This window comes from Colius striatus, chromosome 2, assembly GCF_028858725.1.
Source record: "Colius striatus isolate bColStr4 chromosome 2, bColStr4.1.hap1, whole genome shotgun sequence".
Taxonomy (NCBI): domain Eukaryota; kingdom Metazoa; phylum Chordata; class Aves; order Coliiformes; family Coliidae; genus Colius; species Colius striatus.
Genome location: NC_084760.1, coordinates 81,276,425 through 81,290,275, shown reverse-complemented (window position 1 = coordinate 81,290,275; position 13,851 = coordinate 81,276,425). Strand labels below are relative to the sequence as shown.

The 13,851-nt window shown below is 42.5% G+C and overlaps 1 protein-coding gene across 1 annotated transcript in view; it reads left to right on the top strand.

The window, feature by feature from the left end:
- Positions 1–13,503, top strand: part of SUPT7L (SPT7 like, STAGA complex subunit gamma) — a 48,955-nt gene extending 35,452 nt beyond the window's left edge. The window contains exon 5 of the mRNA XM_061991281.1: positions 13,417–13,503. The gene's annotated coding sequence lies outside the window, so the exon portion shown is untranslated. The remainder of the gene's footprint in view (positions 1–13,416) is intronic.
- The last annotated feature ends 348 nt before the right edge of the window (positions 13,504–13,851 follow it).

Sequence of the window (13,851 nt, the reverse complement as noted above, 5' to 3'; positions counted from 1 at the left end):
GCATAGCTTACTGAGCCATGAAGCAACTGCTGTCTTTGTGGGGACACTTGGCTATATGGCAATGGTGTGTTTGGTTCTGGGATGAAGAAGCTGTGTGGGAAGGACTTGGGAGAGACTGGCATTACAAAGGTGAGCCTGCGATGACCGACGTGGCCAATCATGGAAAAGATTGACTCCTGATCACCAGATGTGCAGATAGTTAAGACAGCAATGTTTTCCATGGGAAAATGAACAGGCTCCCTGTGGATTTGCCAGCAGCCACAGGTGAGGCTCTGCAGCCTGCCTCCTCCAACTGGATCCAAGTGCTGCCCAGAGCTGACAGCTCATCTCGCAGTGTGTACAGACAGGCATCCTCCTGCCTGCTCACGTTAGGGTGCATTTGTCCTCAGAGTAAGTTTATCATCTGCGTGAGAGTCCACAGCCCACGGCGGACTGTATGCATAATGCAGATCATTCCCCTGCCTGGGGCTTGAACTCTCAGTGGGCTGATCCCAGAGAGATTAACGTACAGTGCAGATGCCGAGAAGAGAGGGGATGTCTCAGCTTTGCCAGCAAAGCCGAAATCCCAGCTAAACAGCTAGATAGTCTGCCCAGGGCACACCTGAAGGCAGAAAAAGCCAAAAGTGTGTGGAAACATTGGATATATGGTAGCATTTCCCTTACCACTTTTAGCATCCTTTTATAAACACATTTCTGCTGAGTTGTTTATTCTGAACTGAACAGATCTGTACATTGGAGATTGATTTTTAGCTATAGCAAGGTTCTCTTTGCTATCTTGAAAATGTAAAAGACCCATAAAACAATAATAAATCACATTTTTACTATGTGAAATCCTCTTTACACTGCTGAAGTGATGAAAATTGGCCTGAGTGTAAAATAAACCTTAAACCTAAATTGCAAATTCTTGTTCTTAACATCTGTCATCTTCTCTCAAAGTATGAGATCTTGAGACCTGGCTGCATCCTTCTTCAGTGTTCGGAAGCTGCTCAGCATGCATGACAGGATGCAGTAAATATGTGATAAATAAGCACAGCACAGTCGGTTACAGCCTGGGCTTTGACCTGGTTTGAAGAGACAGTGGACACAATGCCCAGCTTGGGACTTCTTATCTTTCAAGCAGACAGAACTTTAATGAGAAATTATCAAGACAAAAGCTATTGCAGAAGATTTCTGAGCTAGCTCGTGATGCAGAGAGATTTCCTCACTTCCTGTCTCTTATTTCCTGATGAAACTCTTTTCTTTTTTCCCATTAGAAAGTTCTTTATTGTTACATAATGCTTTCTTCATTTCCTCAATGTGATCCTTATGCTACCTTTCAGCTATATAGAAAAAAAGGTCTTTAGCTGTGGTGAAAAAGCAGTGCAAATAGACAGGAAACTCTTTTGCCTCAGTTTTTGGTGATATTTGCATGCAAAGAGATGTTTAAACCCCAATTAATTTTTTTCCCCAAAGAAGTGTAAACCTTTCCTATGCCTTTTCTTCTACCTCATCTTTTCCTTTTTTTACGCAGGAAAATTTCTTTGCCATTTTTGCCTTGGGCCAACCTTTGCATTAGGATTCACTCCAGGCTCCATTCTCACTCTGTTTTTCCACTCACAGCCTCAGAGACTTTTAGCACAAGGTGATGAAACCAGTAAGAGAAGAAAAGTAAAATATTCATCACTATTAGTAATGGTTACTGCAGTTTCTCAGGATGACTAAATACATCTCTTGGTAAAGCATCCAGGTCATTTTAGCCAAGCTTTGCACAGACACAGGACAAAACATCACTTATTGCTGCTAGATGTAAAAAAAAAAATCATAGTAATAGTTTATACTATGTGATACAAAACAGAGAAGTGTGGCACAATGAAGCAGATATGGTCAGCATGGTTTCAGCTTGGTAAGTAGGAGAGACTCCCCTGTGGAAGGACATTTCTCTTTCTGAGCTGAAACCTGGAGCAGAATGAGCCTGTAATGGGCTGGAAGAGAAAATCAACTGCATATAACAGTTGTCTGGATTTAAAATTGCATTGCATTTGATGAGAGTGTCTGCCTCTACCTACCATCACTGTGCTTGCCCTGATCCTAGTTACTCAGGGCTTTTAGTGCAGCCTCTTTATCAGCTCTTAACTGTACTTGAAGAAAGAAAGAGAAGGGGAAAAAAATTCTAGGTCGTTTCCATAGCTATATTTCCTTTCCCATAATCTGAATGACAACCTGACACCAAAGTTTCTATTGTCAACTGTTCCTGAGAGGGGATGAGGGAAGAAAAATTTCTTGAGCTTTCCAATTACATTACATTACAGATGTAATGATCTCTGCAGAACAGAAAGCAATATCTGTCTGTAACACAGGCAGGTTGAAACAGAAGATGTAGAAGAATAATAGAAATAAGTGTAACACACACACACAGAGATGCTGCTGACTTTTGTTCCCCAATGATCCTCTGTCATCATTTGCCGAAAACCTCAATTCAATAGTTTGGGGATGAAAACAGAAAGAAAGAAAAAAAGACCAACAAAACCCCAAACCCAGAAACAAAGAACTGTGTGGCTAAAGAAGGGGAATGTTCTTCTCTCCCACCAAAATCTCCAAGAATTTTGGAAAGTTGAACCCTTTCACACAGCTGTACATCCTTGTGGGCATCTAACAACATGTAACTCCTAATGATTTTATAAGAATATTGATATTACTGAGTTCATCACCTCTTGGACCTGACTCTTGTCTCAGTTACACCAACGAAGTCAAGCTCTTGCTCTGCATCTTCTCTGGGGCTGCTAAGGACAGAATGCCATTGACTTTGGAAGTCAGGTCATGTACCATCATTCCTGTTTCTCTGATTGCAGGAAACATTTGTCTATGTCTGGAGGGAATATGATCAATATGGTAAAATTGGTGCCATATAGAAGGTTGGAGGTTCCTTGTTTGGTCGTCTGCGGCATTTTTGGGCTCTTGTTTTACATACAAACAAGATCAGCAACCTTTTCCTCTCTACCAATTTAGCCTTACCCTATTTGTTTTCCTGCTTCCTGAGGGCTTTTGTAACCAAGCTGTACAGCCTGTTTGGCTTATCAGTTACAGTTGTATGTGATAAGCTGATGACCTATAAGAGCTATTAATGCAACTAGCAGAAACACCGGGCACAACATGGTTTTGTCAGAATGGTTTATGGAGAAATGTTGTCTACTTAGGCACTGGTCTTTCCTGAGCTTGTTTTAATGTTTCTTTTGGATCTGTTTGCATGTTCTTTTTTCTTCTTTTCCTAAAATCCCTGATGCTGCTGCCTCTCAGTAGATGGGTTTCCCCCAGCTGTGCTGAGAGTGTCAGTCCTGTAAGTGTGCCCAGGGACAAGAGGGACAAGGACAATGAGAGTCTTTCAGTTAACCCTGTAAAGCATTCCCTGCTCCACTTCTCAGATGAGAAATTTGGGATGAGCTGAATGTAACATCATGTGTCCCAGAGCTGAATGTCGGAAAACAACTGGCACTTCACAGAGGTTGCTGCTGGGAGATAGGTCTCTGTGTACTGTCAGCCTGGGTACAGCCTTGGTACTTCACAAACTGTGGATGATATCTTGAGAACTGGCTCCAAGAAGTAAACGACACACATACAGATACATCTAGCCCTGAGGAAGGGAGGCTAGAGTGGCCATCAGCTATGCTGATACCTGTTTTGGATTTCTTGGGGTAGATAAAGGCTCTGCCACAAAGTAAATCAATTCCCTTTCCTCTGCCTGACTTGGTTCTACTTGGTTTTTCTTCCTGCTTCCATAACAATTCTCCATGGCACCGTAAAGTGTCAGAATTCATATCCCAGTATGGTTCCATCTTCAGTAGTAGCCTTGTGAGAAGGCCTGGCCTGCACTGGCTGGAAATGCAAAGGAAGGTCACTGCTTAAGTTTACTTATCTTTCAAGTTTATTCTTGCTTTGAAGATTTTCCCAGCTTTGTTTCTTGAAACGTGGGGATTTTCAGGCACTTTCATCCTTTTTCATCATCTCATAGGGATCTACCCTTAACCTGTCAGTTCTATCCTCACAGAGAAGTGGAGTGGGTGAATCAAACTAACAACACTCTTCTACCAGTTGAAAAAGTCTTTTTGTGGACCTCGACACTTATTTTAGCCTGGGAACTACTCTGAAGCAGACTGACCGAACCAATGGTAATGTGTATTTCTAGCAGGAAGACTTGCAGGGATAATTACAGCTCTGTGTATATACTGACCAGCTCTTTCACTGCACATGCCACTTCCAGCTGAGTGGGGTGATAGCTTCTTTGGGCTCTAGCCAAAAGATTGTGATGAACTTTCCCTCCATGTTTTAGTTAAGTGGAAAAGGACGGCCTTCTCTGCATGTAGTGTGGCATAAAACCTGTCTTGCAGGAAATACAGAAGCCAGGGTCTGGGATCTGTCTCTGCTTGAGTGTTTCAAATGCTGACCTAGATTATACACAAATCTTTGCCAGTGACAATCAAATTATATTAGGCAGGTTGTGGGTGCCAGGGCCCAGGAGTGGTATGCAGAAATGGATGTGTCTGACCTGTTTTTTCTGCTTAGATGAGGTCATGCACCATCTAAAGTGGTTGAAATTCCCTTTACTGCAACTGAGGCAAGTACAGCCTAAATACTCTGATCTCTAAGGATGGCATTTCGACTTCAGCATGTGGCCTTGGTTAAAATGCATAGACTTTTGGGCTGTTGGGCTGCTGCTGGAAACAAATTTGTTTCAGATTTTGTCCCGTACTGACACAAGCTCAGTGCTGGGAAACCAGGGAGGATTAATGGGAAGTGAAAGTGATTCAACCCCAGGGCCTGAGAAATTCTCCTCTAATGCCAGTTTTCCAGCTGAGCAGTACCTTGACTTCGGTGGAATTACTCCTGATTCATACCAGTGTACGTAAAGGTCCTGGAAACAGCCCAAACCAGGGCAGCTTTTGCATCCGACTTAGCTTGCTGCTCATGTTTTAATTTTCCAATATCAAGGATGAGTTGGATGCCAGTCCTACCTTCTCTCAAATGTCAGAATACAGGTCTATGGAAACATGGTTTAGGCCCTGTCTTTGACAGTCAGTCCTGTCTAACTTCACCATCCATCTTAAAGAATGCATAAGCCCGAACAGCCGATGTCCATGAGGAAAACAAATGAAATTTGAAGAACGTGTTAGGTTTCAGATCAGAGAGGGTGACTGGCATGATGACAGGTTTACAAGTGCAGCTTACTTTGCTAACAGCTCAAGAGAGGAGGTATAATTTTTTTTTAGTTTAAGTGATTTCTGTCGTAGTAATATTCCTTTAAGAAGAATGAGGCATAGTGAGATACTGTAAGCTTTTGTTCCTGCTGATAGTGTCTTTGCTGTGAGCGTTGTTATTCTGATCAGCTTTGACATCATATAAAATAGTACTTATTCTCCAAGTAATCTGAGAGGTTCTTCAGAATTCATGAGGTTTAAGTCCAAATAATTACATTTATTGATCTCTACTATGTGAAGAAAATTTCCAATTTATTGCAGACCTGTGTGGTGTTAGACCTCAAATTAGACCATGTCAGGAATTTCTCTTTTTCTGTTTCTAGGGGTTTTTTTTATGTCTTTTTGTTGGCCTTTTGATTGTTCACTTGATAAGTGCTGTCAAAACTGTTGTTGCTGATCATGTAAACCAGGATACCTGGTACTGGTGGCAAACCCCTGCATTGGTCCAAGGGGAAAATGGAAGGGTTCAGGTCTGCACATCACCACTCTGATACTCTGCTCTCCACCCTGCCGTGGCCTCACAGCAGAATCATAGAATCATTATGTTTGGAAAAGACCTCTAAGACCACTGAGTCCAACCACTAACCTCACACTGAAAAGCATATCACTAAACTAAACCATATCCCTCAGCACCTCATCTATGGATGTTTAAAATGTCTCCAGGGATGGTGACTCCACCACCTCCCTGGGCAGCCTGTTCCAATGCTTAATAACCCTCTCAGTGAAAAAGTTCTTCCTAATGTCCAACCTAAACCTCTCCTGCAGCATCTTGAGCCCTTTTCCTCATGTCCTCATTCATTACTGGAGAGAAGAGATGGACCTCCACCTCACTACAACTCTCCTTAAGATAGTTGTAGAGAGTGATCACATCTCCTCTCAGTCTCCTCCAGGTTACGCATTCCCAGCTCCCTCAGCCACTTCTCCGAAGACTTTTCTCTAGACCCTCCACAAGCTTTGTTGCCTTTCTCTGGACACTCACCAGCTTTTCCATGTCCCTCTTGAGTGAGGGGCCCAGAACTGAACACAGCACTGGAGATGTAACCTCATCAGCACTGAGTACAGGGGAACGATCAGTTCCTTGGCCCTGCTGGCCACACTATTTCTGATATAAGCCAGGATGCCATTTGCCTTCTTGGCCACCTGGGCACACTGCTGGCTCATGATCAGTCATATGTCAATTAACACCTCTAGGTCCTCTTCTGACAGACAGCTTTCCAGCCACTCTGCTCCAAGCCCGTAGTGTTTCATGGAGTTGTTGTGGCCCAAGTGTCGGGACCCAGCACTTGGCCTTGTTAAACCTTGTACAACTGGCCTCAGCCCATCGCTCCAGCCTGTCCAGATCTCTCTGAAGAATCTTCCTGCCCTCAAGCAGATTCTACACACTTGCCAGCTTGGTGTCATCAGCAAACTTAACGAAGGTGTGCTTGGTCCCCTCATCCAGGTATTTGATGAAGATGTTAAACAAAATAGGCCCCAGTGCTGAGCCCAAGGGAACACCGCTGGTGACCAGCCACCAACTGGATTTAACTCCATTCACTATGACTCCGTGGGCCCAGTCATCCAGCCAGTTTTTCACCTATCTCAAAGTAGGCTCATCTAAGACATAGACAGCCAGTTTCTCCAGGAGGATGCTGTGGGAGACTGTATCAAAGGACTTACTAAAGTCCAGGGAGACTACATTCATATCCTTTCCTCTATCCACTAAGTGGATCATCTTGTCATGGGATTGCTGGTAGATGACAGAGAGTGGCTCGGCAAGAACTTCTGCCAGCTCCCTCAGCACACTCAGGTGGATTCCATCTGGCCTCATCGATTTGTGTGCGTCAAGGTGGAGCAGCAGGTCTCACACCATTTCCCCTTGGACTAAGGGAGCCTCATTCTGTCCACTGCCTCTGTCTTCTGACTGGACAGGTGCACAGAGAAGAGCTGGTTTTACTATTGAAACTGAAGCAAAGAAAAACTGGGTGCTAGTTGTTCTGATCTCTTCTGGAGAATAGAATGCAGATAGTGCTTCCTCCAGTACAGTGAGGTTAAAGTCCAAGCACTTGGAGATCCTCAAATGGAAAACGTCTGCCCAAAGGCTGCTTCTCTAAGAAAAAGAGACTGGTGTTCCTGCTTATTGTGCCATAAATAAAGAGGAATCACCACTATGGCTTAGTGGTAGCTAGAAGATCCATTCATCATACATCTTCATCTAGATTAACCCGTAGAAGTACCAGATCTTAACCTTCAGTGGTCTGGGGATTCTGTAAAGCACAACTGCATTAAAGATGTTTGCAGATAGTCCTCAACCCCATTTGCTCACTGCTAAAGGACCTTACAACCTCAGTATAGGACAGGAATACCCCATATCGGAAAAGCACATGTGTTGCAGATGAGGTATCAGGTGCATAGACACAGATAAAGTTGTACATTCATGAACCCTGGAAGAGACAAAGTCAGGTGTCAATGAACTCATCTGGGTAGCACAGTGCTGTCAGGACTTTCGTTTTGGAGTCAACTAAAAGAGACTGGCCCACTGCCTACTTGGGACCTGGGATGGATGGGAGAACTGGAGAACTCAGCTTCTGGACAGTCACATCTCTGCTTCTTAAGGTAGGTCAATAGATCCCTGACAGAGAAAAACACTTACTGTGAGCTTTGCCTTAAGCATGGAAATCATCCACCTGCATAAACAAGCATGTATAACAGAGTTTGCTAGCTGAGGAGTTCAGAAGTCAAAGACGATGCTTATAAAAGCTGTGGTTAAAGTCATGGTGATGTCTTAATATACACCATATCATGTATTTCCCTTCTGTTGGGGGAAGCAAGAACTTCACAGGCTGCTGCTCACTATCTCCCTTGCTACTGGGCTCTGCACCAAGCCCTTGGGCAGGGAGGCTCAGCAGTGTCTTCCCGTGCTGGGGCCTGGCCTGGCAGTGGCCGTGGGAAGACCATTCCAGTGCCCCAGGGCCCTGCAGCTCTCTGTCTTTCTACTTTGGCAGGGCAGTGAGGACTTGGTTGGGCTGGGGAGGGATCCAGCAGGTCAGGAAGGGGATATGTTTGTGCTGTGGACTTCCTGTGAGACTGGAAGGTGTTAGTAGCAGTTTAATAAATGATGCCTTTAAATTTAGATCTCAGTTTAATGAGGCAGTCCTCACATGTTCTTTCAGGGCACATGTATTATTTAAAAAACGTTTATAAAGGATTAATGCACTCTGGAGTCCCACTAACACAAATCTCTGTCATTTCCAGTGCCAAAAGCCAAAACAGACCAGCTTATTCTAAGAAACCCATTTTGTTTGTGGCTTTATCCCCAAATCTGGCACTGGGAGAAGTACTAGACTCAGAATCTTTCGTTTATCTACAGGAGTCCTTTGTTTATCCAGCAAATAGGGACACCACGAGCCATGTCTTCCTTAATTCAGTCTACCCTTTCTGTTTTGCACGTGGTTAGTATGTTTGCACAGAGGATCTCAAAGCTTCTGACAAATTTATGCTGACTTCTGCCGCCTTTGATCGTGCAGGCTGGTTGCCTGCACCTCTGGTGTCCTGGGTAACAATTTAGAAATCAGGAGATGTATCTGTCTTTTGCAAAACATTTGTGTATCTGCAGGTGTTGACAGCTAAAAGGCTCTTGCAGATGGAGCTGTTCTTATTTTTACATGTCAGATAGCAGTTTAACAGGGAGCAACCGCATTCTTTCCTTCCATCACCCTGCAGTGGCTCTCCCCCGTCATGCCAATTGTGAGACTGTTGGGCAGCCATGGTTTTGTTGTTTACTTAGTTGGAGGAGGCAGCTTTTTCAAGTGTAGCTCAGTTTTCACATCCTTAATTTGTGGAAGGAGTAACTGAAGCCAGTGAAGCTGGAGATAAACTTTTGTGGGGAGGAGCAGCCCTTATAAAGAGAGGAGTAGGATCTTGGGGCCTTAAACACCATTGCTCTTCCGACATACCTCTTGAGGATGGGTTTGTGTCAAAACTACCATCTTTAGCTTTTCAGGGTGTCATGGGTTTGTGTGGAGCCATTTCTGGTAGTGGGGAAGGGGCTGTAATGGTGGCTCCTGTAAGAAGTTGCTGTAAGAAGTTCCTGTAAGAAGACACCAGCTACACTGTCTTGGCCAATCTAAGGACCCTGTTTTGCTGCTGTAGGCACTGGGGCTCCCTCTTCTTGGGTTGACCTTTCTCCCTCTGACCAGTGCAGCTGTTTTGTTAGGCATGGGAGGTCAATAGTTTTCCCACACAGCTGAGCAGAGAGGTGACATGAGAAAGAGAATGAGCCAGGCTCTGCTTGTGGTCTTACGCTGTAAAGAAAGGCAGTGGTGGGCTAAGCAATAGTCCAGTCTTGCTGAGCCTGTGGGCATCTTCCTGGGGATGTCTGTATCTGCACGTGGTGAGGATGACAGCCCTTGAGCTGCTGGCTAGCCTCTGTCTTAGCTGCCTGCCTGACTCCACACATTGGGGGAAGTTGTGAGTCTGGGAGGCTAGAGAGGTTTTGCCTCACCATCAGCATTCCAGAAAGAAAATGGTCATTAACAATCAAGGTTTTGCTGGCACCTAAGATCTTTGCAAATTATTGTTGTGCACTGTTCCTCTCCTGCCCTTTTCCTTCTCTGTGATCTTTCTCCCTGGCCTTTGATTCAATAAATCAAAGCTTAGTGCTAAATCTTGTTAAATTCCAACTTCCCTGTTATTCCCTCTCTGCCCTTTGGGAGATGAAAGTTTGGAAATGTGTATAATAATGAGGGTTGTGAGATGTGAATAAAAGACATAAAAATGTAAACTAGGAGGATGATCAAAGATAATGCATTAGCTCTGATGAGTAACTATATTGTTGCTAATAGGGTGGCCAAATCAATACAGAATAATAGAAAAAAATCCCTACTCTGATACTGTTGATAAGGTCTCAGCTTGCCCTGGGAAGAAGCTGAGAGGAGAGTGTCACAGAGAAGGACCTGTGATATCTGTGTCTTTGGTGGCAGGGGTGGGTAATTTCAGCTCTTGAAGCAGCTGAAGGACTAAACCATCCAGAGTTGGTGAAAAATATCCAGATATGCTTTCATAGAAAATAATAGGAAGTATTCCTCTTTATTTCAATTTTTTAATTAAGAAGGAGGGATAACATTCATTATTTGGATTTTTGTCTTTTATTGTTTGTCATCTCTGAAAATTGACAAGATAGTAGTTTTTTAGTTCTAATTGCTTTTCTCCTGTTCGCCTGCTCTTCTCATTTTCATCATCCTATTTTTTCTTCAGGAGAGCAAAGAGAAAGTAATAGATCCATCCACTAAGCTCTAAAACAGATACAACTAAATAATGTGTATTCTTAAAAATTTATTTTCTAAATATCAAAGCCACTTCCCCCACCCCCTGGCAAGGGGGAAAAAATATCAGTTTCCATTGGAAAGTTTTTTCTAACACCTCTTTCTAAAAAATACCTTTCTTGTTTTCCAGGACAAACAATGCAATGTCCTTCACCATCTCCTTTGGTGCCATGCTTCCTTAGCCTCTGTCTCTCTTGCAGCTGTCCTCTACATTTTCTTCTGCTTCGACCTTCATGTCTGTTGCACAGCCCTGGATACCAGACACCAGTGCAGCTCTCACCGAGAGGGCACAGAGAGGTTTCCCCATGATTTTTGCAGATGGCACTAACGGTTGCTAAAATGAGACTGGATTCATGTTGAGTTTGCATTTCACTGTACCTTGACATACATACATGCTTTTAACTTCTCAGTTATTCCTGGTCTGATGTCTCGGCACTTGCTTTCTTCATTTCTAGCTTTGTATTTTGTCACAGGCTTTATTGAATTGTGACTTGTAGATTTCAGATAATTTCTCCAAGTTGAGATTATTTTGAATTCATTTTGTTCTACAAATGTGCTCTTAAGTTGGAGTCATCTGTAGATATTTTTTCAGTGCACACACTCCTCAGTTGTTGAAGATACTAATGAAGAATTGGAACAGATCCAGGACTAGGACAGATTCTTTTGGGATCCAGATGAAATCTCAGATTGGTGGTAAATCACTGACACTGGTGGCAAAGCCATATCACATAGTTTGCAGTTGGTCCATGTAAGCATTCTTTCTTGTAAATGTTTTCCTATTAAAAATTTGATAGTAACATAGACACCAAAGGGGTCTGGCCAGGTATGCTCAAGTGTCCAAAAAGCTAAAGAACTGTACTTCCTTAATTTGCTTATGGTCCCATGGGACAAAATTGACAGCTTATTTCAACTGCTTCCTTACCCATTAAGCTAGTTACCTTGTCAAAGAGGAAAATTTGTTTTCTCTAGAATTGACATATTTTTTTACTGAAATGAGCAACTGAAATGATTTCTTTTCTTGATAAATTCATTATGTTGAGCTTTATGTTATTAACTGGTTTTCCTTTGGGTTTTTATGTATTGATCAGGTAATAGTCTGTTCTAGTGTTTTTGTTGGGTTTTTCAGGGAGTCTGTATATTCTACATTTTTCTATATTTTCCTTTTCCGTTGCTTTAAATAAAGGTATTGTATTTTGCCCTTCCTGTGTCTCCTGGGATCTCTCCCACGCCTTAAATTTCAGGGATGATTTCTGAACAGATCAGAGATTTCTACAGCTGGTACCTTCAGTGCTTGAGAGTGAATCTCAGAAGGCACGGATAATTTGACCATATCTCATTTATCTCAAGATTTTTTCTTTCTGTGCTCTAGCTGGCATTTCTGTCCCCATGTTTGAATTAATTCTTGAAGTATGTTATGAAGCCTGAAGGACGAGGCTGCTTCGTTCTTCTTTATGCCAGCTATTGAGCTATTGTTTCCTCTTTTCCCACTAAATAATAGCCTGCATATTCTCTTTTTCTGCCTCTGCTGATACTCTGTCACTTTTACCTGTGGCCTTATGTCCACTACTAATTGTAATTAATTTTGTGCTTTAGTGTTTCTGATTTTTATTATATTCTTTTATGCTGGTCCTTAGCTTTGTGGTGTAGTTTTCACTTTTTATTTTTGTAATTTCTTTTTAATTTTCAGGTTCCTAAAGAGCTCTAGGCACAGCTATATAACAGGCTCTTATTCTGCTTCCTATCTTTCTGTCACAATAGGATAGGTTGCTATTGTGCTTTAACATGGCCTTTCTCAGTAACTGCCAATTTTCTTGCTTTCCTCTATGCTTAAATTCCCTTCTCGGGAGACCTTAAATGCCATGTTGCTGAGTTTATTGGAGTCTGGGAGGGGCAGTCTGAATTTTCCTTGGGCTCCTGCTAATTCTTCCTCTCTTTCAAAGAACAGAGGGTGCCAGCGTGTGAGAATTACTGTACCCAAATGACTTACCAGCTGAGATTTTTAACTAGTAGCTACCTTCTGGCAGCAATCAAGCCTAGAAAAGCTGTTCTAGCATCTTCCTTCACCACATGAAACAAATATCCCCAGATATGACCTGGCATATTTTCTATCCCTGCTTTACTCCTTTTTCTTACATTTCCGATGCCAGAAGAATACTATTGCCCATTGCCAACCACAGTCTTGCCCTTTTGCTGCCTCTGATAATTTGTAAATACAACAAGGCCAAGCTTCAGCTTCTTCTTGGTGAGATGAAGTGCAGTGAGAAGCCTCTGGCACTCAGAGGCGGGCAGGTGAGTCTGCAGGAGCGTTACTTGACGGATGCAGGAGTGTTACTTGATGGATGCACCCTTCCTGCAGCCACTTGTGGGATCCTGGGAACAAAAGTGGCTCCTATAGATTGCTCAAGGACAGCACATGAGTCAAAATTGTTAATTGTTTTTCACAAGCAATCTCTAAAACTCCGAGCACTTTAGTGTCTGACATGAAATTTGTTGTTTTCCAAGAAAGTGAAAATACTTTGCTTACAAAACAATGGCTTTCTCCTTTTTATTTTTTTCTCCCCTTATGGAAATTGAAATTGTCCAGTAGATGTTTCTCAGTTGGTTTTAGGATTTTTGTTCTGTGATTGTCAGGTTTAATGATTCTGGTTTTTGTATTTTTTTTTCTTTTGTTTACTTGTTTGTTTCTGTTGAGGTGTGTTTTTGTTTTTTTTACAATAACACTCTTAAAATATAATGAAAACAACAATTTTTTTGATAAATGTCCTTTTTTTTCCCCTCCTGTGAAATGACTTTTATAGAAAGTATTTAGCTGGTACTATAATTTAATGTTTTCCCTCTGCTAAGTAGAACTTACCCCTCTTCTTTTCTTTATCTTGTCCACACAGCTTCCCCAGAAGGTGCTGTAAATACAGCCTGCAGATCCTATGATGCTATCAGCTGCATTTACAAAAAGTCAGGTAAATACATTTGCCCTTTTCATTCTCAATTGCTTGTATTAATATAAGCAGTTCTCTTTAGTTGGGGGTGAGAGGAAGGAAGAGAAATAAAAAAACAATACCAAAAGAATCCTGCTAAAGATCATTACTTTCTCTCCTTGTCTCCTGTCTTTCTGGTGTGAATCCAGGAGAGATTTAAACAGAGCAGAGGAAATCCACTCTGTTCCCAGCTGAAAACTGGAAAGGAGGGGAAGGAAGTTTGGTGAGGAGAAAGATAGAAAGATCCCAAAATGAGTGCAAGGGAAAGAAAATGAGCATAAAAAGTGAGAAGAGGGATAGGATGAGGAAAGCAAAATAATTGTAAGGTATTAAGAGAATCCCCAA